The 24,915-nt window shown below is 40.6% G+C and overlaps 1 protein-coding gene across 2 annotated transcripts in view; it reads right to left on the bottom strand.

The window, feature by feature from the left end:
* Positions 1 to 24,915, bottom strand: part of mef2cb (myocyte enhancer factor 2cb) — a 144,302-nt gene that overhangs the window by 105,788 nt on the left and 13,599 nt on the right. The window contains exon 2 of one of the 2 annotated variants that reach the window (XM_063018266.1): positions 22,961 to 23,061. The gene's annotated coding sequence lies outside the window, so the exon portion shown is untranslated. Of the gene's footprint in view, positions 1 to 18,464; positions 18,670 to 22,960; positions 23,062 to 24,915 lie in introns of those variants that run through there. The other variant, XM_063018267.1, reaches the window with a different exon arrangement.

Raw genomic sequence — 24,915 nt, 5'->3', positions numbered from 1 at the left:
GCTTTAGTGCTTAGAACTTTGTTTCTTAGATGATATTAAGAATGCAGGCTTTAATAACTAGTCACCCACTCACTCACACATGCTTATCACCCAAAGTTTCTACAAAGTGGAGGCACTGTAGCAGTTTCATTTGTTGTTGTTGTTGTTGAAATAAAGAAACCCAGGTGAGCAAGCTTTTATATGAAATGATTTAGAGTGAATGATGTACACCAGTTGTGTTTCATTACAAGTCTTCATTATTCAACGTGTACATAAAGCCTGGGATGCTGAGAACTCCAAATGGCTTAGTACTGGAGCGAGGACGTCCTTCAAAACGTCGACCTAGGCTTCCCTTTTTTTCCTAGTCCCAAAGTGCTGTAGAGAAACGAAGTAACCCAGATTGAGGAAAGAGAGGGAGGAGTGGCTTACAAACTCTCTTTCTATAAAAGCTCTATAGTCATCCCTCCACCTCTAGTTTTGTGACATGATGTGAGAGGCATTTGGTGTCACCACAAGATGATTGAGCTGATGTTGCATCATTAAACCATCATTTTTTTGGTTGTTGTGTTGACTCATATGGTTGTTGGTGTGAGAGAGAGCCTTTTAAGGAGAAAAATATACAAACTGTTCAATTCTACTCTTGAAAAGACTCTGCAACTGGCTGGAGGCCCACACAGACAGCGATTGGCTGTGTCTGAGGGAGGGAACAGTCAAACACGTTCCTCATTGCTGCTGCAATTGTGGCCTTTGCTGGCAAGAGATTGATTGATGACGGCTATAGTGTGTGATTCTCTGTACGCAATACTGCTCTTTGTGAGGCTCATTTTTAACCTACAAATCATATGGACTGCATCATTAAGTACATTTGGTCACTCGAGCATAAGACTGGACAGGCATATTAGGAGAAGAACTAGATGGGTACTTGATCAGCTCTGCTATCGACTAGCCCACACAGCCAGTGATTGGCTGTGTCTGAGGGAGGAAATGGTCAACAGACTGCATCAGACTGCATCATTAAGTACATTCGGCAAACCAAACATGAGACTGGACAGGCATATCAGAAGAACTACATGGGCACTCGATGAGCTCTCGAGCTTGGATCTCAGCTCTGCAACAATTGGCTGTGTCTGAGGGAGGAAGCGGTCAAACCGGTTCCTCATCGCTGCTTCAATTGTGGCCTTTGCTGGCTGGTCAAGGCGCCTGTACAAGACATAGTTGATGACAGATACAGTGTGTGAGGCTCCATTTAAGGCAGGTGTAAAGAAGTGGTCGGAGACTATGTGCATGTGACAGTCTGCGGCTTTCCACAGTCAGGGTGCGGGTTTGCGCTAGTGGAGGAAGTTACCTCTGCGGAATTGGATATGACTAGATTGGAAGGAAAAGAGGGAAATGCAAAAATAGAATATAAAAAGAGAACAAGAAATAGATAACGTGTCGGCCCCTGTTACACGGACGCTACATCTTGCAGTCAGACACATTATTTACTACTTGACAATCTAGTGAGCTGCCTTGCTGCCTACTGCCTACCTAGGCAGAAAAGACTCTGAACTGTGTTTGTTGTGTTGTCTTTGTCTATAGTGTTTATGTTTTAATTTTAAGTTTTTGTTTTGGGTTTGGCGTGTTTGTTGCTGCCACGCGGCTGTTCTACTCTGCTGAACCTGGCTGTTAGCACCGCTGCTATCGTGCTCTGCTGAACCTGGCTGTTAGCACTGAGGCTATTCTACTCTGCCGATCCTGGCTGTTAGCACCGCTGCTGTCGTGCTCTGCTGAACCTGGCTGTTAGCACTGTGGCTATTCTACTCTGCCGATCCTGGCTGTTAGCACCGCGGCTACTCTACTCTGCTGAACCGGGCTGTTAGCTCCGTGGCTATCGTGCTCTGCTGAACCTGGCTGTTAGCACCGCTGCTATCGTGCTCTGCTGATCCTGGCTGTTAGCACTGTGGTTACTCTACTCGGCTGTATCGGGCTGTTAGCACCGCTGCTATCGTGCTCTGCTGATCCTGGCTGTTAGCACCGCGACTATTCTACTCTCCTGAACCGGGCTGTTAGCTCCGTGGCTATCATGTTCTGCACAAATATTGTTGTTGTCATTTATCTGTTCTTTGTATTATTAATTGTTAAGCGACCTTGGGTTTTGTGAAAGGCGCTATATAAGTGTAACTTATTATTATTATTATTATTACCTAGGCAGCTGCCTAAGTAGAGAGGATTCTAATAAGACATCGACTTATAAGGCAGATTACTTAGACACACTACTTACGGCGATTACATAACCGCAGTTTCACTTACTAAGCTAACACAGTGAGCCTCAGGCCATTCAAACCAATGGGCTGAGGTGGCACGACCTGCTAGCATTCCAGCTGTACCGAAAACAGTTAAATTGTCACTGACAAAACCGAATTTGCAGATAAATGACACTCATACACATTTATACGAATTAAAAAGCAATGAGGATTTATTCACAATTGAAAAGAACTTCAGATGCTCCCTCGTTATTTAGTCAGTTTACAGCTTCGAAATAAGGCACCTTAGTAGGCAGCATTTTAAGGCATCTAAGAATTGAAATGTAGAGAGCTCACTAGGTTTTCGGGCAGACCCAAAAGTAAAGAGGCACAGATACGTCCAGGTCCGTGTTGTAAAGTGTGAAAAGAGGAACGAGGCATACCCCATGGGCCAACCCCATCCCAAGTCTCTCATTACGAACCCTGTGTCCCATCCTCCCTGCCAGTCATCTTGTGTTTGTAGTGGTGAGCGAAGTCGGCGAACGGCGGGTATGCTCCGTGCAGGCAACAGCTCGGGCTGACCTCATCAAAGCCAGCCCTCATAATTCGTCACAGAAAGAGACCAATTAAGATGCGTCGGGTGGAAAAGGAGGGTGATGGAGCAAAAGGGTGGTGGGGTAAACCAGCCAGAAGATAGCGTCTGATTAAAGAGTCCACACAGCTGTGGCGAATCAAACCGGCCCAAACTTTCAAATAGAGAAAAAACCTCAAGACACAAGAGGACTGATTTAATACGCTGCGGTGTTTAACTCCGAGTGCTCCGAGCTCACTTACACACACACACACACACACACATATACAGTGTATCACAAAAGTGAGTACACCCCTCACATTTCTGCAAATATTTTATTATATCTTTTCATGGGACAACACTATAGAAATAAAACTTGGATATAACTTAGAGTAGTCAGTGTACAACTTGTATAGCAGTGTAGATTTACTGTCTTCTGAAAATAACTCAACACACAGCCATTAATGTCTAAATAGCTGCAACATAAGTGAGTACACCCCACAGTGAACATGTCCAAATTGTGCCCAAAGTGTCAATATTTTGTGTGACCACCATTATTATCCAGCACTGCCTTAACCCTCCTGGGCATGGAATTCACCAGAGCTGCACAGGTCGCTACTGGAATCCTCTTCCACTCCTCCATGATGACATCACGGAGCTGGTGGATGTTGAACACCTTGAACTCCTCCACCTTCCACTTGAGGATGCGCCACAGGTGCTGAATTGGGTTTAGTCCATCACCTTTACCTTCAGCTTCCTCAGCAAGGCAGTTGTCATCTTGGAGGTTGTGTTTGGGGTCGTTATCCTGTTGGAAAACTGCCATGAGGCCCAGTTTTCGAAGGGAGGGGATCATGCTCTGTTTCAGAATGTCACAGTACATGTTGGAATTCATGTTTCCCTCAATGAACTGCAGCTCCCCAGTGCCAGCAACACTCATGCAGCCCAAGACCATGATGCTACCACCACCATGCTTGACTGTAGGCAAGAGACAGTTGTCTTGGTACTTCTCACCAGGGCGCCACCACACATGCTGGACACCATCGGAGCCAAACAAGTTTATCTTGGTCTCGTCAGACCACAGGGCATTCCAGTAATCCATGTTCTTGGACTGCTTGTCTTCAGCAAACTGTTTGCGGGCTTTCTTGTGCGTCAGCTTCCTTCTGGGATGACGACCATGCAGACCGGGTTGATGCAGCGTATGGTCTGAGCACTGACAGGCTGACCTCCCACGTCTTCAGCCTCTGCAGCAATGCTGGCAGCACTCATGTGTCTATTTTTTAAAGCCAACCTCTGGATATGACGCCGAACACGTGGACTCAACTTCTTTGGTCGACCCTGGCGAAGCCTGTTCCGAGTGGAACCTGTCCTGGAAAACCGCTGTATGACCTTGGCCACCATGCTGTAGCTCAGTTTCAGGGTGTTAGCAATCTTCTTATAGCCCAGGCCATCTTTGTGGAGAGCAACAATTCTATTTCTCACATCCTCAGAGAGTTCTTTGCCATGAGGTGCCATGTTGAATATCCAGTGGCCAGTACGAGAGAATTGTACCCAAAACACCAAATTTAACAGCCCTGCTCCCCATTTACACCTGGGACCTTGACACATGACACCAGGGAGGGACAACGACACATTTGGGCACAATTTGGACATGTTCACTGTGGGGTGTACTCACTTATGTTGCCAGCTATTTAGACATTAATGGCTGTGTGTTGAGTTATTTTCAGAAGACAGTAAATCTACACTGCTATACAAGTTGTACACTGACTACTCTAAGTTATATCCAAGTTTCATGTCTATAGTGTTGTCCCATGAAAAGATATAATGAAATATTTGCAGAAATGTGAGGGGTGTACTCACTTTTGTGATACACTGTATATACACACACAGCCTTAAAGTGACTCGGTCTCATGCTTCCAGATCACATGTAGATGACCTCCCTGCCTGTCTACTATTTTTATCCCACGTCACACTAGGGCTGGGCGGTCTACTGCGAATATTGATATATTTTATTTATGCATTTTCTCCCTTTTTAGCGCGTCCAATTGCCCGATCGTGTCATGCTTCCTCTCCACCAATGCCGATCCCTGCTCTGATTGAGGAGAACGAAGCGAACCCACGCCCCCTCCGACACGTGGGCAGCAGCCATATGCATCTCATCACCTATACTTTGACGAGTGAAATGCAGCTCAGCGTTGTGTACGGAGAGACACACCCTGAGAGCACTCTTGTCTCATCTCTGTGCAGGCGCCATCAATCAGCCAGCAGAGGTTGTAATTGCATTAGTTATGACAGAGAGACCCTATCCGGCTTTATCCCGCCCATATCTGAACGACAGGCCAAACGTTGTTCATGTGGCCGCTCAGCCTAGCCGGCAGACAGTGCCGAGATTTGATACGATGCGTTCGAGATCCCAGCTCTGGTTCCAGCGTGTGTTTTTACCGCTGAGCCACCTGAGCGGGCCATATTTGATATATCGACTATGTCTAGGATACACAGGTTACCATTTGAGAACGTTTATAACAGAGCACAAAAGCAGCGTTCAGCATGCCGAAACGACTCTTTTCAAACAAATTATTCATTGGAATCGAATCAGGGAGCTGTGCTCTTATCTATGATGAAGATTTATTCGTTTCGCTCACATAAATGAATCAGTTCATTTGTGAAAGAGATTCATGGTCGTGGTTCAAGCCTTAAAAAAACAGCTGTATCAGAGCTTCCAAATTCAGATTTTGGGCGGAATTTCAATCTCTCTCTTGATTGGTTGTAAAGGCATAAGTGACAGTTTAGTGAACGGATGACCAGTTTCAGCTTTTTACCGGGAAAGCCGAGAGAATAATTGATCTAAGAATCTAAGGTTTTCATTAGTTTGGTGGATAAATACGGTTGGAAATGGATTTATATATTCTGGAAATATTCTGGAAACATATAAAGTGGCCTACAGGATGAAAAACAAGGTGATTTTATCCCTAATGGAACAACACACAGATATAAATTTGATTAGAAATTTGAAGAAGAGAAGCTCAGGTAAGCAGCGGTTATGATTTTATGCTGCTGTGTGGTTGATCTGGGTCACGGTGCTGTTGATAATGTATGCTTTCACTTTGCATTATAAAATATTGAACTTTTTCAGTTTTTTTTTTGATGCTCATATGTTTGAAGTAAAATGAACAGCATAAATGTGATTGTGAGATTCTGCTGGTTTGTTTGATGTCAATATTGTCAATATGAATACAAATACAGCCTTATAATAGTACAAAATATAAACACTGTAATCAGTCAGAATTAATCATAACTACAATGTTTTGTGTTTATATAAGCAGTGGCCTGCCATTGTACCTTAAGTTTACATTATATCGTATCGTATTGTGTATCGCCACTTCTCAAGAGCATATTGAGATATGAGTTTTTTGGTCATATCGCCCAGCCCTACATCACACAATCTGACACCCAAATTTGCAACAAAGGTGTATTTTCCCACTTTTAGCCCCTGAATGTGTTTCACTTTCCAGATAATCAGTGCAGATGTTGTGCCACCACTGTTGCAATTACACCTCGTCCTGTCTGAACATAAAACCCTGTATTTTATCTCTTCCTTTTTTTTAAACCCTCTATTCTGATCTGATCTGTTTTTCGCAGGCTTGTGAAGCGAGGTGCGTGGTGCGTTCTTTTTTTTTCCTTGTTGTTGAATTCAGTGGCGGGCCTGTGCGCATTTGCATAGCCTCGTGTCGCTGTGTGTCTCGCAGCTGTGGCAGACGGGCTTTTTTTTTTGCGTGTGATCACAAAAGGGTGACAAGGAAAGTTTGGGTCTTTTAGTCGGTCTGATGAGCTGTGCCAAATGATCCTAGCACTTTGTAATGACTCTACGAGCAAGACAAACATCTTAGATTTGGGGGCAGTATATATAAAAAAAAAAATAATAACCCTTTTAATTACTGTTATTTCGGGGCTAATCGCCGGCTGTTGCAGAAAAACGTCTGTTTCTCGATCGGGCTGATAACAAGGGGATAGAAAACAAGGGAAGGCGAGTGCCTACAGGCGACGGTGTGAAGCCCAAGTGTGTTTTTGGGTTTTATATCCTGCTCCCGAAGCTTATCCTGCTTTTTTTTTTGGTCGCTTTGGGAAAGTGCAGGCTGCTCAGCGTGGAAGGGGGAGGGAAGTTGGTTCACAAGGCCTCAGCCACTCAGCGCTGAGACGTACACCAATTCCCTCAGCACCCTATCCAGCTGCACCGTTCACATAACCTCGCCTGTCCCCTTTAGCTAATGATAGCAAAACCCGTCTCTCCCTTCTTTTCCTCTCCCGGTCCTTCAGTCTCGCACCCGCGGTCTTTTCCACTCCCTTACACCACTGCTGGGCACACATCCCTTCTTCCCTCCTCTCTGAACTTTGCTTTCCCTTTTTTTTTTTTTTTTTTTTTCTTAACAGTGTGTTTTCCAAGTCCTCGTTTATTTTTTTCCCCCTGTATTTCCCCACCCTGAGAAAAATCCTGAGGCCGTTTGACCTTAAGACACAGTGCTTACCGCACCTCCCCGAATGGTTCCGTCTTTCCCTCGGTCCTTTTTCCTTATCATCCTTTCCCCCGACCTCTGCTTGGGTCCGCTCCTGGCTCTTGCGCTCGAGCTGAGGCTCCTGCTGCGCATTATCCTAAATAAACAACTCATTACACGTGTAATTAACCGAGGGGGCTATTGCAACAGCGGAAGCTAATCCGCACTAACATTTGTGGAGGAGGCAGATGCGGGGATTGTGTACGTGTGTGTATGTGTGTGACAGCGTTCTGTACTTTTAAGAAGGAAAATGAGAGCAATTGAAATTAAATGGCTTTTTTGTTGTTGTTTTTTTCGAATCAATCCTCGTCCCACAATTTTTTTTTTCTTCTTCGCATCCTATGAGGCGTATTTTTTCTCGTGTCGTGAAGGCTAATCCCCCGGGATTGTGTATTGCTCCTGCTTGTTTTTCAACTATCTCAGAAATGGGTCATCAACAGGCTGCATGGTAATGGGAAAAAAAATAGCAATTTTAGTCGTGTGAACAAGTTGTGTGTGCTTGGCTGTTCAGAGTGGCCAACTAATCAAATTAAGCTGTCATGAACGCATTAACACAGAGTCAGACAGCTTGAAGGATAGATTTGGTGGGTGGAGTAGATGTAGATCACTGATTAATTAGTATTATAAGTACTCGAAGTTTAAGACATAAGTACAATGAAGCGGGGTGGTGACGATTCAATTTTCTTCTTCTTGTTTAGTAAAAATCGCAGCATTCACAGATCCCATTTTTTACACTGATCAAAATCTAAACCTCTCATCCTTAATCATATTATTTACCTCAGAGCATTACCACAATCAACACTTAAAACACAGACAGTAATCACTAACACTAAAGATCCACTGTCAGGTTATGTATCACGTCTGATCTACTAGGGAACAAAAAGCGGTATCGTTTCGCCAGGTCAGAAGCAAAAGTACTTCAATTACTCAGCTTGTTTCTGTACAACTTTCATTCCCTCAAAAGCAAACCGGTGACGGGAAACAACACGCCGACTGTTTGACCTGGTGTGACTCTACCCAACACATTTCTAATTGTACATTAGAGGTTCATTTTCAAAGCTGGTACAAGTAGAGCTTGCCAAGCCGCTCAGGTGCTGCAGCGGTAAAAAGACACGCTGCAACCAGAGCTGGATTCTGAATACATCGTATCGAATCCAGCTCTGCCTTATCGGTTCGAGGCTGAGTGGCTGTATGAGCAACGATTGGCCGGTCTCTCTCTGTCAGAATGCGATTACGACCTCTGCCGGCTGATTAGAGGCGCCTGCACAGAGATGAGGGAGAGTGCCCTTAGGGTGTGTCTCTCCGCATGCATCGCTAGGTGGCACAACACTCATCAATGTGTGGGTGGCAAAAATGCATCCGGCTGCTGCCCATGTTTCGGAGGGGATGTGGGTTAGCTTCGATCTCCTCGGTCAGGGCAGGGTTCGGCATAGACAGAGAGAAAGCACGATGTGAAATTGAACAATTGGATGCGCTAAAGGGGGAGAAAAAGGGGAAAAATAAAAAAAATTATAATAAAAAAGTACAGCTTGCCATCTGTTTTAATAATAAGCATCAATAGAATAATGTTGATGTATGATATTTCTATCCAGTACATAAAAGCAAACAAAACAAGGCTTAGACTGTTATGATTTTGATGTTAAACTGCTGATTTATCCTGGTCGGGGTCAAAGTGAGAGCGCCCAAGGTAGCATCACACCTCAGACAGGATGCCAGTCCATCTCTGAGCCTCAGCCGCCGTCATCTCGAGACATAGGGACAGTGGTAGCCTAGTAGGTAGAGCTTTGGGCTATCAATTAAAAGGTTGAGAGTTTGAATACCAGCTCTGCCATGCAGTCACTCGGGCCCTTGAGCAAGGCCCATAACCCATGCCCCTCTAGCTTCAGGGGTGTATATATATATACGTATATTCCAATTTAGAATAAACGCTGAACCAGCTAAAGCACAATGCTTTTCCAGTATGTATTCTACAGTTTGCTACCATAAAAGATGTCATAAGAATAAAAGCAAGGTTAAATGATTGCTCTATAACAATAACCCAAATCAGTTTAGCCCTGATATATTTACAACGTCTGCATCTGGCATCTGGATGTGCACACAGCCACATTGCATTTGCAGAATCATAATGTGATGTAATATTTTGCAAGGATGGCAGCATATTGTTAGATTATCCACACCCAGGATATTCAGTGGGCAGTGGGTGAGCACCTTAGCGAGGGTATTTCATTTTATAGAGTTCACACACTCACACACTCACTTTCTTAATCGTAATCCAATTAGGGTCGCGTAGGGGTGCTGGAGCCTGTCCCAGCTTTTTCAAGGGGCGCAAGGCACAAGGAGAATTCAGTGTCTCCAATTAACCTGACTGCATGTTTTTGGACTGTGGGAGGAACCCGGAGCTCCCGGAGGAAAGCCACGCAGAACATGCAAACTCCGCACAGAAAGGACCCGGACCGCCCCGCCTGGGGATCGAACCCAGGACCTTCTTGCTATGCCGCCCCATAGTGCAAACTGTCAAACTATTTATACACATGGTGTTTGTGTGTCCCAGCTTTTTCAATGGGCGCAAGGCACAAGGAAAATTCAGTGTCTCCAATTAACCTGACTGCATGTTTTTGGACTGTGGGAGGAAACCAGAGCTCCTGGAGGAAACCCACGCAGACACGGGGAGAACATGCAAACTCCACACAGAAAGGACCCGGACCGCCCCGCCTGGGGATCGAACCCAGGACCTTCTTGCTATGCCGCCCCATAGTGCAAACTGTCAAACTATTTATACACATGGTGTTTGTGTGTTCCCAAAATCATTGCTATATGTCTAATCTTTAACCCCAACAGGGTTCATGGTGGGTCTGGCAACTCCCGGAAACTCCTTGAGCAAGATGGAAATACACCATAGACAGGGTGCCAACCCCCACACAATTAATATAACAACTCACAGCCAGTCCACATGCAGACTTACTTATTGAGTTACCCAGGTTTTTGGGAGGGTGACAAGAAACCAAATTACCCAGAAAAAAAATAGATATTCCAAACTTTCCTGAGGTTAGGATCAAACCCTGGTCCTGAGAACCTTACTCTACCAGTTGCACCACTGGAGCGGCACCTTCCAATGGCTAGGCCGTTCAGCCACCTCTCTCAGACATTGGTAATCAGGTCTAATTACACGCCTGACCGACCCTCACATCTCAGGGTATGCAAAGTTGCCACAAGGGAAAAGTCCATTGTAACAGTGCAAACAGTTATAAATCCCTGTGGCTAACTATTAAGACTCTTTAAAGAGTTTAAACAGACAATGTATGCATTCAGTGCATGTTAAACCAACCACGAGGTAAAATCCAGATAGAGTCAGATGAATACATGGATGCTGGATGTCCATGGGACTGCTTAGGTAGCCTCGGCATGAATCCCCTCTCACTTCCTTAGCTATTTATAACCCTTTGAGCTGATCCAAAAATAAAAAAGCAGCCATTTTTAACTTTAAACAATACACAGTGAGATCACACATATAGCTACTGGCTCACACACAGAACAGGACAGGACGGAACGGGACGGGCTTAGCGTGGCTAAACACGAGAGGAGAAAAGTCAATATCGTGGCCGAGCTATTTCTGTTGGGACGGTGTTTAGGAAGCGCAGGCTTTAGGCCAGCTAGTCAACTTAATACCACAATTGTGTGACTTGCTCTCTGACATACGAGCTCCCCCCATTGTCAGGGTTGAACACACACGTATACACATACAAGGTTATTTGTTTTTCCACTGGGGCCGAGAGAAGCAGCTGCAGGTGAACACATGCATCCACCCCCGCAGGTCCAGTCATTCGGAGAGAAGCAAAGTCCCTCTCGCTTTCACCTCTTTCTTTCCTTTTTCTAAACCCTCTCTTTCTCTCCTAGCAAACCATGAAGTTTCAAACCAAGTGCTCATCTCATTCATTATGCATACAACTCCATGCTGCACATTTCCTCTCGCCCCCCCCCCCCACCCCACAATCCTTCTCTTCTTTTCCAGACAGTGCATCTGTAATAAAATTAATGACATCATTGGCTGCACTTTGGAGGAACTACTGGAAGAAAAGTCATACATCAAAGCAAACACGCGAAAGAAAGAAAGAAAGAAAGAAAGAAAGAAAGAAAGAAAGAAAGAAAGAAAGAAAGAAAGAAAGAAAGAAAGAAAGAAAGAAAGAAAGAAAGAAAGAAAAATAAAAAAGAAAGAGAAAGAAAGAAAGAAAAAAAGACAGACAGAAAGAAAGACAAAGTAAGAAAAAAATTAAAGAAAGAAAGAAAGAAAGAAAGAAAGAAAGAAAGAAAGAAAGAAAGAAAGAAAGAAAAATAAAAAGAAAGAGAAAGAAAGAAAGAAAGAAAGACAAAGTAAGAAAAAAATAAAAGAAAGAAAGAAAGAAAGAAAGAAAGAAAGAAAGAAAGAAAGAAAGAAAGAAAGAAAGAAAGAAAGAAAGAAAGAAAAATAAAAAGAAAGAGAAAGAAAGAAAGAAAGAAAAAAAGACAGACAGAAAGAAAGACAAAGTAAGAAAAAAATAAAAGAAAGAAAGAAAGAAAGAAAGAAAGAAAGAAAGAAAGAAAGAAAGAAAGAAAGAAAGAAAGAAAGAAAGAAAGAAAACAATAAAACAAAGAAAGAAAGAATGGAAAAGAAAGACAGACATAAAGCAAGAAATAAGAAAACAAAAAAATGAATAAAGACAGACATAAGACAGACAGTCCATGGGACTGCTTAGGTAGCCTCGGCATGAATCCCCTCTCACTTCCTTAGCTATTTATAACCCTTTGAGCTGATCCAAAAATAAAAAAGCAGCCATTTTTAACTTTAAACAATACACAGTGAGATCACACATATAGCTACTGAAAGAACAGACAGAAAGAAAGACAGACATAAAGCAAGAAATAAGAAAACAAAAAAATGAATAAAGACAGACATAAAGAAAAAAGAAAGAAAGAAAGAAAGAAAGAAAGAAAGAAAGAAAGAAAGAAAGAAAGAAAGAAAGAAAGAAAGAAAGAAAGAATAAAAGAAAGCACACGATATAAAGAAAGCAGAAAGTTCACAGAACATAGAGAAGAAAATCTGTAATAAGCCATTTGAGCACTTTCGTATCACTTAAGTAGACAAAGAAAAGAAATATATGTGACAGGAAAATGAGTGGCCAGAGTTTAAAGCCATTAATAAAAGTTAAAAAGCTGACTACTCTAATCCATGTCTTGGAGGAGTTTCTCTTTTCTCAGTATACAGCGGAAATTACGTTCACGTCCATGAGAAAAATTACATGTACATATAAACACATTCACAACTTTCTACCACCTACACTTTCTCACGAACCGCCCGTCAAAACCCAGGAGAAAACAACTGTCCACGTATCATTTTTGTATAGAATGTTTGTTTGGACAGTTAATATGTCCTACTAAATGGTTTTTAAATGATTTATGACATATAAAATATAGCTATTTCCTTTAACTGTCCGTGGGAGGGGAAAACGTGAGTAGATAAAGGAATGAAATCCATATCCAGCTCTGATAATGAGCAATTCTTCACAAAATGAACTATTTTATAAACTATAAAACTATCAAATGAAATCTGCTTAAAGGAAGTGACATTTCTAACGTGATTAAAACATGAGACGCAGCTCATGTGCATTATCCATGAACAGATTTAAGCCTACAGCAGCCAGAAGGAAAGCGCCAGGAGCACAAGCAGGCTTGTTTGACGGGCCGCAAGGTGACAGCCTGTTGAAGTGCCCTGTACAGCAGCCACCCCAAACATAAAGGCATGAGGTGTCATAACGCCAGCCTTCACACGCTTCTCTTCTGCTCTCTTCCTCTCCCTCTCTTTCTTCCTTTTCCTGTCCTGTTTTTTCTTTCACTCAATTTTTTTTTACCGAATTCATCCACTGCTCTCGCGTCCTCTTCTCTCTCCGCTCCGGCCCCACATCTCAGATGACAGGGTGCCGGCGAGAAAGGCGCGCGAGACTTCTAATACACAGGTGTGTTCTTGTGAAAGACCGAAAGGCCATGCTAATGGAATCAAAAAAATATCTCTGCGCCCTTTTTTCTGTTCACGCAAATAGGAATGATTCGTGCTCGTCATTTCTCATCCTGGTGGACCTACTGTAGTGTTTACGGCGTTGGCTAACGAGAGTGGAGCGCGCGCGATAAAATCACTGCGTCACGGCCCTTTTGAAAAAGCCGTTCTGGAGCCTCCACCTTCCGCGCCCATTGTGGAGACAGGATCTACTAAAAATATCCACGGTGGCTGTGGAGCGCTAGGCAGCTTTTCAGATGGATGCGGCTCCCGGGCCGGGACACAGAGGGCCTTCTGTCCCCCGCCTTTGCTCCCACCGGAGGATGTTACGGAGTGACAGGCCTACACTGCCCCCACTGACAGAGATAAATTACATACGCTGGAAAATATTTCAGCGTCCCCCACGTACTTCCCTCGGCGTGTTTCATTTTTCAGCGTTTCCTGAGGATTAGCCAGCGCTGTGATATGGCTCCACCGTGGAACCTACAGTGCTGGTGACTGAAGACTGCACTTGATAAACACATGGCCCAGGCTATAAAGGAGTGTCAGTCTTGGGTGGCTTCCACTCCACACGTGCAGTGGTCAGAATCACTGTAAAGTCAGCGTCTCTGAGAGCTTTTTTTAGGCTATATTTAGGGTGTGTCTGGGCTCCATCTGAGCTTTTTTTTATTTTAGTCACAGCCTTTCATAGGGTTTGGTACTCAAAATAACGCAAGCAAACATAAACAGCATCAAATGTTAACCTGGCGCCTTCAATTAGGCTACTGAGTGCTCGTTCTGCATATGTATATGTGTATGTCTATTAGCACAAGAAAGGCACTAGTATCTTTTCTGATCCTTAACAGACGAAGTTTGTTTTTTTATATGTATTAAATAATATTACTTACAGTAGCAGTTATTAAATGTTATATTTTTATGAATTAATTTCAAATGTGACACAATAAAATTAAATCATGACTTATATGTCATTGTGTATCATAAAAATGACCTTTTTTTTTTCTTAAATCACCCACCCCTACTTCACGGAAACTTTCTCTGTCTTATCTCCCTCGGTCTTTCTCTCGTCTCCTTTCCCAGAATTGTGCAGCCTTGGCTTTTGTCCGAATAAGCCATGTTTGGAGGTAGGTTAGGTTTGCGAAGATAATATGAGCAAGTCTAGGAGTTTTGACTTTTCAGACCACCCTGTGCAATAAGTCTGCATGACACAGAGTCCAAACAAGAGGTCCCTTCACACACCGAAGTACACACGCCTGTATTTAAAATGAAGCTTTGCTCCTGGTCACAGTGCAGCGAGATTCGCGGCTCAGCTCGGGTCTTACGGCCGAGGAGACTGGAGACACGCTGTCTTCGTGACCGCACACACATCCATAAGGGGATGTACAAACACAGATCAAACACACACACTGCCCTCTCAATCACATGGCCTCTTTTAAGTCAGATTTCACAGCTCTCCACTGTCTGCGCGTACACAAACATGAAGGAAAACGAACCGAACTCCTGTACGACTCTCCTCCGCGCGCACACACCTTGCAGGAAAGTCCACAGCGCACACGTGAGCATGAGAATTAGTCCGTAGCACACGCCCGGGCTCGGCTTTATGCGGAAATATTCTAAACCATGTTTTACAGTGCGAGTAAAGATCAAAGGCAGATCTATTCCTCTGTGTTCTTGCACACAGCCCTGCAAAACAAAGCCCCATAAAGTCTTCCAAGGAACGCAGGAAGAAAGTTGCCCTGCTTCGTTGTTAATTACTATATAAAGACAGACGCCGAGGCAAAAGTCGCTGTGCAAAACCGAGACAACCGGCACGTTCAGCTACCACGGATCAGTCCTACCCATCTGAGGCGAAATTAATGATCTGACACAGATCTCTGTGCTTTGGTGAACTGTTTAGGGGCAGAATAAATGAGGCACAAGGGAGGAAATGCTTAACTTCATCTGCAAAGGCAATGTACTGGCTGTACATTCAAACCGACTGTTAAAAATAATCCTAGCTTCAATTATAAGTGTTTTTATTTTATTTTATTTACTGGAAATATAACCTGTTGGTATTGAAAACTAGGACTTTCAATTCAGCCCCTGGGCTTAGCTATTAAAATAGAAACTTGCCAACTTTAGGCAAAAGTTGCCTTTGCATTGGCAAGGCATGTACAGAGAAATATGACATTATGGATTGTGCTATAAGACGGTTTTCTTTTGTGCAAAAAGAACTGCAAAACACACTTATTTTTGACGTTTGGGCAAAACAAAGTCTAATTACTTTTCTATCTAGTGCAAGATCTTAGCAATCTGCAATCTAAAATGAAATTTTGTGCATTTTTATTCCCTAGACAAACATTTAGTGACTATTTACAAGTAAGACAACGTTGTTAAAGAGGCAATTAAAAAAAATAAAACAGTCACATTTACAAGTAAAGTCCTTTAAGGCTCAAAACAGATCTACTGGTGGATTTTTTATTTGTCCCAGTGCTGCTGCTGGACGTACACGGACACTAAGTGAGCTCCTGCATTGCCCTGACAATCGGTTTAGGTTCTCTGGCCAATCCAAGTGACACGTATGGAGCTAATCCCGCTCTTTGGGAGCTGTGGAAGGCCATGTTGTCACTGGTGGTTTTGCGAATCAACTCAGGCCAAATCCTTAGTGATTTCCCGGAGACGACAGGTCTAAGAAGGACCTGTGGTGTGTGTGTGTGTGTGTGTGTGTGTGTGTGCCTTGTGTATATCTTCATGTTCACATGTGAGTGTGTTCACCTTCCTGCTGGCCAGATTAGCCAAACAGTAAATCCCAAAAGTACAACAGGTAAGCCAAACATGCAAAACTATGTGGACGGTGTGTGTTTGCGTGTGTGCGTGACACTTTTCTCATGTAAACTGACACATACAATCACACAGATACAAATATAAGATATGAGATCAAATATAATTCTTATATATATATAAACACTGTACCCTTAATTTCACAAAGTTTCTACCTACTGTTATATATTCTCACAATGACATACTATTATATACGAATACTCCATAAAATAAAATCTAATTAGTACATTCAACACTGATATTTTGCAGTAACTTGTTTAATCAGGTGCATAAAAGGCAATAAAGGAAATCAAAACCAACAGAGACTTAGTGAAATCTTATTACGAGCAATATTTGTATTAGCCTTTAATCCCCGGGAGGAACTACACGGTTTATGAACTTTAGCGCTTGCTAATATAAAGTCAGGCAATATAATAAAAGCTACGCAGAAATCCTCAACCATATGTGTGTATTCTAAATTCCTTCATCAATTTAAGCTTTGGAAATTATTATAGTAAGATGTTTAATAAGTTTGGCATTTTTTACATCCAAACATCCAGCCTAGTTATCATTTCTTAATTCAAATCATGAACTTGTGTTTTAACTTTCTGAATTACTTGTTGCTACAGAAAAATAATACATGTAATTAACTCATGTGAAAATGTACATGTTGAGCGAATTTTGATAACTTGAACTCTAATAAAACTATGTTTATTAATCCTTCGTGGAAATTCTCAACCTGCTCAACTTTTGTGAATACATTTAACTTTGCCCATTATCTTTTATTAATAAAACGTGCCTTTTTACCATACTGGAGCTTAGAAAGTAAAGTTTGGTGTGCTTTATAAACACTTTAAAGTCTGACATTTATTTAAACTCAGTGTAAATGTATATTCTAACTTCATTTTTCTGTATTGCCATGGAGATTACTATCAGTAGTACAGTTAAAAAAACATTTAAGTTTAGTGCAACTTGTCACTGTCACTTTTATTTGTGGAAATTACTCCTTTTAATGTTAGGTAGACATAAAGCATAGCTTTTATTATTTTCTCGGATAACTGTTTATAAATATTTAATTGTTATTGCAACAGAGTGGATAAACACTACACAACATATGACTTTTAATTCTGTGTTTAATCTTCCAACCAGGCACCATTGTTTGTTTGTTTTGTTTTTGTCTGTTTTGTTTTGTCTTTTTTATGTTTATTTATTTACTTTATCAGAACAGCAATAGTTGATCTGTATGACAATACAAATAAATACACTTTATTTATTTTAAAAGTATAAATAGTCCTAAATGAAGTCTATATTTTAGGCTAATATGTTCAAACTTCATTATTAAATTAACGTACAATAATTGCACCCTGATAGTTTATCAAACTTATATGATGTGCATTGGAAGTGAAGCATTCAGAGCAAAATATATTAAAGCAATAAGCTTACAGAATACATTTAAATTGAAGTATCTATTTAATTAAAACTTCATGCAGTTTGCTTTCATGCAGTTTGTCAATACTGAAAATGATTTTTTTTTTAACTAAACGCAATGTGTGTTTAGTCGGTTTACAAATAAACAAATATAGAAAATAATAATAATGATAATTTGAAAAATAAATAAATAAATAAAAAACTTTAATAAGTGTGGACTAGTTAGAGCTACTGATAAACTGAAATTATACCTTAATCACATATAAAATATATTTTAAGTGATTTTAAAACGAATTTAAGTTACTTATAGTTGTTTATTTTAGAATCTATCTTTTTAGTGTAATTATTAATAGTATAATAATAAGATTTATCCTGTTATGAGACCATATTGCAATTAAGCAACTAGGCTACTGAGTAAAAATATCAAGAATAATAATTAAACACATTTTATCCTGTTTTAGCTGATCATTATTTATACATATTTATATTATTGAACAAATATTAAGGTAATAAAAGAGGTTAAAAGTGAATTATGAAGCACTTCAACACAAGTGTGACCCAGTTTACCACAGTTTTCTCATAAATAAGCATATTAACCCAAAGCTATGCAGGTTTTTAAACATATATATTAATTTAAACAAAGTTTTTAAGTTCGAATTGTGGTTTAATGCTAATTTATGTGATTCTGTGAGTCAGAAACACCAGGTCAGAGCAGTGTGTTAAAGAACATGAGCTGAAGCTGGTGCCTGTGTGAAGTGATACAAGTCAACGCCGAACTGGCTGTATGAACTTTGTTACTGACAGGAAAGTCCAGCACGACAGACTGGCATGACAGACTGGCATAACTAACGGAATAAGTCGTCGCACGTTATGAGACGTTATTCGGAGCTACTTACTTCATTCTGTATGAACTGTGCCGGTGTAGTGTCCGTCTGTCCGTCCCGCTGAAGTAACAGAAAGCGGGAGGAAAGGCGTGAAGAGAAGCCGGACTCGGAGACTCGCTTAGCTTTTAATATCCTCCACGGCTGAGAAGGAACTTAACGTAACAAAAAAGAGAGAAAAACAAAAGCGAGCCGCCGCTCGAAGCGAAGTGTCGCTGTTTAATGGAGAACACGGTGTGGTCAGAAGCTAACGGTAGCTGTGGAGCTGAAGGAGGATGTTGAGCTCTGGTCCGCTCGTGCACCTCTCTCTCTCTCTCTCGCTCTCTCTCTCTCGCTCGCGCTCGGTCCGTCTCAGGGAGTGGGTGCGCGAGCAGCGCGGCGCGTGCCTCTCTCCTCTCCAGTACAACTAATCGGGTTTACTCATGTAGGGGGGCGGGATCACATCACATCCTCACACAAAGCTCAGCTCAGCCCGGTACATCCCATCACATCAGCCCCGTCTGTCTACCTGAACAGCAGCTTTAATGAAGAAAAACTACAATGGGGGTGCTAATGTGTCATTATCTACATCTTATCTCCGCTATCTGGAACGGCTCCGGACATCCCGCTTCACCCCAGTACCCCCCACATCTCAGCTCAGGCTGGGAAACACTTTTTCTACTACTCTTCTTTATCATATTTTAAAAATGTTGTCCATTTTCAAATCAACTGGGACCAGTAAAATGATTCCTGTCAAGAGTGTGCTACCAGTGATTCCGGAGAAAACGGACCCACCGTGACCCTGACCAGAATAAAGCAGAGCTAAAACATAGAAGTGAAATAAAATAATTAAACCTTAACAAAATTTTCTTTTACTGAATATTTTTACTGAATATTCTACATAATTCACTATAGACCCAGCTGTCCGGATTGTGTTACTCCACTGTGCCCAATGATTCCGGAGATGCCGGACCCACTGTGGCCCTGACCAGACCCTGACACACATTTTCTTCTTCGCAACACAGGTATCTGAGTTTTAAGGATTTTTGTACATGATTTACTATAGACCCAGCTATGGATTGACATCCTGTTCGGGGTGTGTTACTGCACTGCACCCAATGATTCCGGAGAAGCCGGACCCACTGTGACCCTGACCAGAATAAAACACAGGTAAAACATGAAAGTAACCTTCAACACATTTTCTTCTTCGCAACACAGGTATCTGAGTTTTAAGGATTTTTGTACATAATTTACTATAGACCCAGCTATGGATTGACATCCTGTTCGGGGTGTGTTACTGCTCTGTGCCCAATGTTTCCGAAGAAGCCGGACCCACTGTGGCCCTGACCAGAATAAAGCAGAGCTAAAACATAAGAGTGAAATGAAAGAATTAAACCTTAACAAAACAACACCGGTATCTGAGTTTCACTGATTATTCTACATAATTCACTATAGACCCAGCTGTCTGGAGTGTGTTACTCCACTGTGCACAATGATTCCAGAGAAACCGGACCCACTGTGGCCCTGACCAGAATAAAACACAGGTAAAACATGAAAGTAACCTTCAACACATTTTCTTCTTCGCAACACAGGTATCTGAGTTTTACAGATTATTCTACATAATTTACTACAGACCCATCTATGGATTGACATCCTGACTGGGGTGTGTTACTCCACTGGGCCCAATGATTCCAAAGAAACTGGACCCACTGTGGCCCTGACCAGAATAAAGCAGAGCTAAAACATAAAAGTGAAATCAAAGAATTAAGCCTACACACATTTTTCTTCTTCGCAACACGTATCAAGTATCTGAGTTTTACTGATTATTCTACATAATTCACTATAGACCCAGATCTGGATTGACATCCTGTCCAGTGTTGTTATTCCACTGTGCCCAATGATTCCGGAGAAGCCAGACCCACTGTGACCCTGATCAGAATAAAGCAGGGCTAGAATATTAAAGAATTAAACATGAACAATTTTTTTTTTTCAAAGCAACCCTTATTTCGCAACACTGGGATTTGAATTTTGCAGATTCTGCTGAAAGTGTCTATGAGGAGTTTTGTATGTTTTCTCCATGTCCATATGGGTTTCCTCCGGGAACTCCAGTTTCCATCTCCAAAAAGCATTTAGAATGAAATGGTTACACAAATACGCCACTAGATGTAAGTAAGTAAATGTGTACATACCGTATGTGTTGCCCTGTGGTAAAGGGCAGTGGTAGAGGGGCCTGAGGCCTAGTAATCAAAAGGTCGCTGGTTCAAGCCCCACCACTGTCAGGTGGCCACTGTTGGGCCTTTGAGCAAGGCCCTTACCACTCGATTGCTTAGACTGTACACTGTCACAGTACTGTAAGTCTCTTTGGATAAAAAGCATCTGCTAAATGCCAAAAATTTAAATGTAGATTGTGCCCCGTCTAAGGTGTATTAGGGTGGCAGGAGAGCCACTGAGACCCTGTGAATAAATATCATCTTATCATTTCTGTTTTTAATGCAGTATGCTTAAAGTACTTATCAATGTGGGGCATTAAGTGGGACAGTGGTAGCTCAGTGATTAAGGTATTAGTAATCAGAAGGTTGCTGGTTCTAGACCCACATATGCCAAGATGCTGCTGTTGTGCTGACTGTATAGATAAAAGTGTTTGCTAAATGCTGTAAATACATTGTAAGTTTTTACATTCCAAGTACATTAATGTAATACATGCAATGTGTTTCATAAAATCTTGTATTTATTATATATATATATATATATATATATATATATATATATATATATATATATATATATACTGTATATATATATATAAAAGCACTTTTTATAATATATATATATATTATAAAAAGTGCTTTTTTTTAAACCAGGGAGTAGTACATGTACAACATTTGCAATATACATCGATCAGCCATAACATTAAAACCACCTCCTTGTTTCTACACTCACTGTCCATTTTATCAGCCCCACTATCTAAGCACTTTGTAGTTCTACAATTACTGACTGTAGTCCATCTGTTTCTCTGCATGCTTTGTTAGCCCCCTTTTATGCTGTTCTTCAATGGTCAGGACCCCCACATGACCACCACAGAGCAGGTATTATTTAGGTGGTGGATGATTCTCAGCACTGCAGTGACACTGACATGGTGGTGGTGTGTTAGTGTGTGTTGTGCTGGTGTGAGTGGATCAGACACAGCAATGCTGCTGGAGTTTTTAAATACTGTGTCCACTCACTGTCCACTCTATTAGACACTCCTACCTAGTTGGTCCACCTTGTAGATGTAAAGTCAAAGACGATCACTCATCTATTGCTGCTGTTTGAGTTGGTCATCTTTTAGACCTTCATCAGTGGTCACTGTTGGCTGGATATATTTGGTTGGTGGACAATTCTTAGTCCAGCGGTGACAGTGAGGTGTTTAAAAACTCCATCAGCACTGCTGTGTCTAATCCACTCATACCAGCACAACACACCACCACCATGTCAGTGTCACTGCAGTGCTGAGAATGATCCACCACCTAAATAATACCTGCTCTGTAGTGGTCCTTGGGGAGTCCTGACCATTGAAGAACAGGGTGAAAACAGACCAAAAAGTATGTAGAGAAACAGATGAACTACAGTCACTATATGTAGAAGTACAAAGTGGACAGTGAATGTAGAAACAAGGAGGTGGTTTTAATGTTATGGTTGATTGGTGTATAATGTAATGCATAATAACTCTAAAGTTTCCTAGATGTAGTTAAACCTGTGGTTGATTATCAGTTCCTTGTTTATCACTCCATCTCTCTTTCACTCGGGTTCTCAGGTTTCACCAGTAATCTTTTTCGATTAAAAGGATACTAAGATACAGTTACTGAACATAAATAAGCAGATTGTGATTTTAAAACCTTTACATGCATATGATGGAAACATAAATGAACGCAGCATCACGCTGATATTCATTAGGAAGCATTACTACTTTACAGTTTAAATAATATCATATGAGAAGCTTTGTAATACAGTTTTGCAATGCTGATTTAAAACAGAAACCATGATTATAATAGTTTCTCAGTTCCCTCTGACATCCCGCCAGCAGTGACATGTAGTTCTGTATTTCTTCATCAAAATATTATGTTACTATAAAGATCTTCTGCATGGCAGGTTCATGTTCTTACTGTAAGTCAGCGACAGACAAGTCTGAGACATGGGTAAAACATCCTAGGTTAATGAATTAATCAAGCCTGTTAATCTGCCTGGCAGACTGTAACCAGACCTGTGGTGTCAGATGACATAGCATCCCCAGCCCTAGCCCATCAGGCTTGAAAAGCATTTCCTCCGGCAGTCAAATCGATAGCTACGGTTGCTTAAAGTCTCACAAATCTAACATTATTTCAGTCACAGCTATAACGCGTACCCAGCGATCCTGAGTGTGAGTTCAGGACTGACCTGTGCTCTATTAACAGCTAATCAAATTTCTGTCAGCTTCACGCCTTGTAAAGCACAGACGGTGATGTAAGGCGATTAGTCGACTTTCCCGCGAGTTTGGAAATTTTATATCTACCCACCACATTCGCAGTCCCTCCAGTTCAATCACTTCTCCAGATCCTCCAGCTCTAAACACTCTTTCTCAACTTCAGTCTGTGCTCTTGATTATCTTGGTTGGCATCTGGTGAATGAAAAAAGGCAGGTTAGAATAGAAAAATCACATGTACAGTTTGGAAATAGAACATGTATCATGCTGTAGCAGAAACAATTTGCTCACAGACAAGAATTTTTATCATTTAAAGTTCAGTGATGATTTTGTTAGTTTATTTTATTAGATTTTACTTCACTGATATTTTAGACATTTTAGTATGATTTATTTTAGTTTGCAGACAAATTAAAGTCCTAAACTATAACCTTTAAATACTTGTTTCATATATATTTAAAATTAATATATTTTTAAACCTCTTTTTGAGCTTTATCTCTATATATGGTTCCATAAATATAAAGCCAAACACATATTTTATGAGCGTGCATTATAAATACATTGACATGAAAGAGTGTCTTTGATTGATCTTTTGATATTTATGATTTTTGATTGTTTTTTTAATCTTTTTGATTGATTATTTAATATTATATTGATATTTTGATCTTTTTGACAGATTTTTTAAATATTTTTGATTGATTCTTTTATCTTTTTTATAGATTTTTTGATATTTTTGATCGATTTTTATGTATTTTAAATCTTTTTGATAGCTTTTTTTTTATTTTTCATTGATTTTTTTGAGATTTTTGATTGTTTTTTTGTATCTTTTTGATCGATTTTTAAATATTTTTTGATAGATTTTTTGTATCTTTTTGATAGATTTTTTGAAAATTTTGATTAGTATTTTTGATAGTTTTTTTTATCTTTTTGATTGATCTTTTAATCTTTTTGATTGATTTTTTGATGTTTTTAATTGATTTTTTTTATCTTTTTGATTGATCTTTTGATCGATTTTTTTATATTTTTAATTGATTTTGTAATATTTTTGATTGATCTTTTGATTTTTTTTTATTGCTTTTTTTCTCAATCTTTTTTATATTTTTTATTGTTTTTTTGATCTTTTTGATAGATTTTTTGATCTTTTTGATAGATTTTTTAATAGTTTTGATAAATCTTTTGATATTTGTTTTCTGTCAGTCCTAAAGTCATTTTTCATTCAGTCCTAAGTACTAAAGTTTTTGGAAAGTGGAAGGAAACCAAGAAGAAAAACATGTGAACATGAGGAGAACATGTAAAGCTTTTTACAGACAGTGATAGATGGTGAGGATCTAACCCGGGTCCATGGGACCTTGGTGCTCTGCAAAAGTTGCACTACCTGCAATGTCATCATTTCACCCTAAACATCTTAATAAACTATAGAATAAAATGCAAAAAATAATAATAATAATAATAATAAATGAATAATAAATAATTAAATGAATTAAAAAGTAAGACGAAACTTACATAATGAATAATTACATCATGTGATCATTTAGTTTTTTTTTTTTTTTTTTAAGAAGAATGCCTTTGTCATATATACAATACAAATCTTTTTCCACATACCCCAGCTCTTTTGGAAGCTGGGGTTAAAGTGCAGGGTCAGCCACTGTACGGCACCCCTGGAGTAGACAGGTTTAAGGGCTTTGCTCACAGGCCCAACAGTGGCTGCATGGCAGAGCCGGGATTTGAACACTCAATGTTCCGATTGCTAGTTCAAAGCTCTACCCACTAGCCTACCACTGTCCCAGTTGTTTGTATAAGGCATGAAAACAGCTAGGCCTGTAGTTGTAAATAATGTTAACGTTATGAGTTTGTTAGAGGAAGAAATGTACAGGGTTCCTATTTCCTTAGTACACAATAAACATCAGCACATTTTTCTTGGCAAACAGAAATTAACAAGTGCATGTTTGTACTCTCTCTCTCTCTTTGTGTGTGTGTGTGTGTGTGTGTGTGTGTGTGTAGTCTGCTCATGTGAAAAGCAATCTGGCTGTCAGAGCTGATAATGTTGTCAGG

This window comes from Trichomycterus rosablanca, chromosome 21 (genome assembly GCF_030014385.1).
Source record: "Trichomycterus rosablanca isolate fTriRos1 chromosome 21, fTriRos1.hap1, whole genome shotgun sequence".
NCBI classification, from domain to species: Eukaryota; Metazoa; Chordata; class Actinopteri; order Siluriformes; family Trichomycteridae; genus Trichomycterus; species Trichomycterus rosablanca.
This window is presented reverse-complemented; position numbering and strand designations above follow the sequence as displayed.